Genomic DNA, 4,582 nt, shown 5'->3' with positions numbered 1-4,582 from the left:
AAAAAAAAAAAAAAAAAAAAAGAGCCATACACAAGTAATAGTCATTTTTGTTGAGAGCAGTGGAATCTCAAGCAGGAGAGAAAATGATGATCCCCAAATCTATTCTCTTTATCACCTTTGCTGTCTCATTTTTTTTGTTGACGTTGGTGTCACTGGCTTCCTGTTAAATTCTCCCAAAATAAAAATAATATAAAGGTCCTAACAGGAATCCCCAGAGATCTAGAATTTCTCCTAAAGTTTTTTTTACTTCCTCTCTTAATGCTGATGCCCACTAGATCTGTGCAAGGCAGAGACCTTGGTAAATCAACAAACTTCAATCGCAAATGAGTACATCACCCATTTACAGGCCTTATAAGCAAGCATGATCCTCTGATAGACACTCTTCTGAATTTATTCACTGTTCCAAATGGAGCCCAAATCCATATCTCTAACCCCAAATCATATTTTTCATTAGTTACTGATTATTTCTAACTGTTCATCCAGTAGATACCTCACATCTAAGACAACCCTCAAACTGCTTGCCAATATAGCAAGACTGTTTAGATTTTGGACTTGGAGTGGGACAGACTTGGGTTTGAATCTTAATTCTGCTACTTATTAGCCTCATGATCTTTTTTGATAAAGATCATGACAGGTTGCTTAACATTGTGAAAGATTTATTCTATAAGTCGAGGGTATTAATAGTATTTGCTTGATAGGGGTGATACTATGCTCAGATGAATGGAGATTGTTATTGTTACTTTTACTTTTTGTTGTTGTTGTTGTTGTTGAGATGGAGTTTTGCTCTTGTTTCCCAGGCTGGATTGCAATCGTGTGATCTCGGTTAACTGCAACCTCTGCCTCCTGGGTTTGAGCGATTCTCCCGCCTCAGCCTCTCAAGTAGCTGGAATTGCAGGTGCCTGCCACCATGCCCGGCTAATTTTTTTGTATTTTTAGTGGAGATGGGGTTTCACCATGTTGGCCAGACTGGTCTCGAACTCCTGGCCTCAAGTGATCCACCTGCCTCGACCTCCCAAAGTGCTGGGATTTCAAACGTGAGCCACCGTGCCCAGCCACTCTTACATTCTTATCTTGCTTTTTGGCACACATGTTCATTTATTTGTTCACTCAAGCTATGAAATTTAGAGGTGCTTCAAGAATTTTCCTTTTCTCATTCTTCATTTATACAGTTGTCCCTCAGTATCTGTGGAGTATTGGTTCCAGGACTTCCCACAGATGCCAAAATCCTTGGATGCTCAGGTCTCTTACATAAAATGGTATAATATTTACATGTAACCTACACACATCCTTCATATAGTTTAAATCATCTTTGGGTTACTTATATAATGCAATGTAAATAATATGTAAATAGTTGTTACATTGTATTGTTTAAAATAATGACAAGAAAAAAAAGTTTATACATCTTCAGTACAGATGCTTTTTTCTTCTCCAAAATGCTTTTGATCTTAGGTTGGTTAAATCCACAGATGGGGAACCCATGGATACAGAGGGCCTACTGTAATTGGTTGTCAGGGCCTATCATAAACAGTTTTCAAAGCTACTGTTGCATCTTTATTGTCATTGCCTTACTTCAGACATACATTACTTGTTTGTAACAAACAATGGTTTTTGCACTGCATTCTGTAAAGCTTTACGGAACTATAGAACTGACACAAGAACCAGGGAGAAGCAGAGGGAACAAGTCTCCAAATATCCCTTACTTCAAACTGTTGTCTTCTATGTGTCCTGGGGTTCTATATAAAGGTTACATTTTAAATAGAGTTAATTTAAAATATATGGTTTGGAATCTTTCATTTATTCGAGAAGTACTTATCAAGACACTCATGCTGTGGCAGCCATTGTACTGATTTCTAAGAATTCATTGGTGAGCACACAGTTTGTGATTTCATGGAACTTAAGGCAGTGAGAAAAAGATAAATTAATAAAATACAAAAAGGTGTAATTAGAAACTATGGGCTGGCCACAGGGGCTCCCAAGGTGGGAGCTTCACTTTAGTTTAGGAGTTCGAGATCAGGTTGGACAGCATAGCAAGATCCTGTCTCTACAAAAATAAAAGAAAAATATCCAGGCGTGGTGGCATGTGCCTGATAAATACTGTTGTTATTCCCATTTTACAGCTGGGGAAAATGAGGGCAAAGAGAGAGTAAATAACTTGCCCAAGGTTGCAGAGCTATTAAGCTATAAACCCAGAATTTGTATTAGGTTGTCTTTAAGTTCAGACCTCATAATCTTAGCCATTATGCTCTATTGCTTTCCTCTTGTGTCTTCCCATTCCAGTCTGTGCTTCATACAGTTTCCCTTCTGAAACATAGCCCTGATCATGCTGTTCCCCTTTACGTTCTTCCTTTAGAAACCTTGATTGTCTTCTCATCACCTACAATTTCTTAGCATGAGGCAAGTGCCTCACAATTTAGTATTACTTACCGTTCTTTTTTTTTGGGACAGAGTGTTGCTCTGTCACCAGGCTGGAGTGCAGTGGCATGATCTCGGCTCACTGCAGTCTCCACCTCCTAGGTTCAAATGATTCTCCTGCCTCAGCCTCCTGAGTAGCTGGGATTACAGGTGCGCAACCACACCCAGCTAATTTTTGTATTTTTAGTAGAGACAGGGTTTCACCATGTTGGCCAGGATGGTCCCAATCTCCTGACCTCATGATCCACCTGCCTTGGCCTCCCAAAGTGCTGGGATTACAGGCGTGAGCCACTGCACCTGGCCTTATTACCCTTCTTATCATCTGATGCATCTCCCTAAAACTGCATGCCATTGCTCAACTGTAATATGCTCTGTCTTTGCACGTGCTGTTTTCTCTGCCTAGAATACTCCTTTTTTACTTTTTGGTGAAACTCTACTTATCCTGCTCATATTTTAAGTATCTAGCTTAAATGTCACTTCCTATGTAAAGCATTCCCCATCATTCCATCCCATCCTGAGTTAGTCCCTCACAGCTCCTTTAAACCAGTACCTTCTCTTATTTTCCCATTCTAAAGTCTTTCCATGAAAGCAAGAATCTTAGTGTTCTCTTTAACTCCCCACCTTTCCCACACCCCTATATTCTAAGAGCATTGTCTCTACCTCTGTAATGCCTTTCAGATCCACCTGTTTTAGTTCCTACTGCCCCTGCCCTGGCAGTGCAGTTTTCTGTCTGCCTCTACAGCTGCCACCTAAGTCCATTTTCTGCCTCTGGCCTCACTGTTGCAGTAGAGTCATCTTTTCAAAAAGCACAAGTAGTATACCATTCTCCTGCCCAGGACTCTTCAGCATCTTCCACTTCTCTTCAGTAAGTCACCCTGGGTTGTTGGCCCCCACTAGCCTTGCTTGTGTTATCTTAACCTTCCTTTCAGCACACCCCAAGCCCATGTTCTTTGGCCTTATATTATGGTTACAGATGTGTCTCTTCCTCTACAAGATTATAAACTCAAGTTTAAAGATTTGCCCTTGGGCCAGGCACAGTGGCTCACACCTGTAATCTCAGCACTTTGGGAGGCCAAGGTGGGCTGATTGCTTGAGCTCTAGAGATTGAGACCAGCTTGGGCAACATGGCAAAACCCCATCTCTACAAAAAGTACAAAAGTAGCTGGGCATGGTCCCGCATGCCTGTAGCCCCAGCTACTTGGGAGGCTGAGGTCGGGAGGATCACTTGAGCCTGAGAGGCGGGGGTTGCAGTGAGCTGAGATTGCACCACTCTACACCAGCCTGGGCAACAGAGTGAGACCCTGTCTCAAAAAAAAAAAAAAATCTTTGAATTCCTAGCACAGTATGAAGGATGTTTGTATCATGTTTATAGTCGAATATTCCTGATTAAATTTCATTAATTCTAAGTAAAGAGTAATATATCTTACGTATTTTGGAGAATATGTTTTGATATAAAGAAAGAACTTTGCCTTAAAAGGGATAAATTTCAGTTAGTAGGAAAATTGCTTGTGTGAAATTTTGTACTTCTCAGTGATTCCAGATACATAGGATTTATTTTCTGTCATGGTGATCAGGTTATTTACTAGCACCTTTAAAAGTGTGGATAGGCCAGCACGGTGGCTCACACCTTTTAATTCCAACACTTTGGGAAGTCAGTGCAGGTGGATCCCTTGAGCCCAGGTGTTCGAGACCAGCTTAGGCAACATAGTGAGACTTCATTGCTACTAAAAATTAAAAATAGCCAGGCGTGGTGGCGCATGCCTGTTGTAGCAGCAGCTACTTGTAAGGCTGAGGCGGGAGGATCACTTGAGCCCAGAAGTTTGAGGTTGCAGCGAGCTGTGATTGTGCCACTGCACTCCAGCCTGGGTGACAGAGCAAGACACTGTCTCAAAAAAAAAAAAAAAAAAAAGGTGGATATAGATCTGGTGCCATTTAGATACCTGCATTGCCCTTTTCATGAGCCGTGGCAGAAGCAGTATGAACAATGAATGCAGAAATGCTTTGTATACATAAAGACCTATACTGATGAGAAAGATAGAGGATGTAGCGGAGATGTGCTGGAGAGAGCACTGGATTTAGAAGACGTCTCTTTGAGTTCTTGCTCTGCAGCCTTACCAGTCGACCTTGAGGCAGGTATTTTCTTCTTCTTTTTTTTTTTTTTTTTTTTTTT

At 41.1% G+C, this 4,582-nt stretch overlaps 1 protein-coding gene across 2 annotated transcripts in view; it reads left to right on the top strand.

The window, feature by feature from the left end:
• NUMA1 (nuclear mitotic apparatus protein 1) overlaps positions 1 to 4,582 on the top strand; it is an 83,805-nt gene that overhangs the window by 27,730 nt on the left and 51,493 nt on the right. The gene's annotated exons all lie outside the window — the stretch shown is intronic.

The sequence above is a fragment of the Colobus angolensis genome, unplaced genomic scaffold (genome assembly GCF_000951035.1).
Source record: "Colobus angolensis palliatus isolate OR3802 unplaced genomic scaffold, Cang.pa_1.0 Scaffold424, whole genome shotgun sequence".
NCBI classification, from domain to species: Eukaryota; Metazoa; Chordata; class Mammalia; order Primates; family Cercopithecidae; genus Colobus; species Colobus angolensis.
Note: the sequence above shows the minus strand (reverse complement) of the source record. Positions and strands in the feature narration are given on the sequence as shown.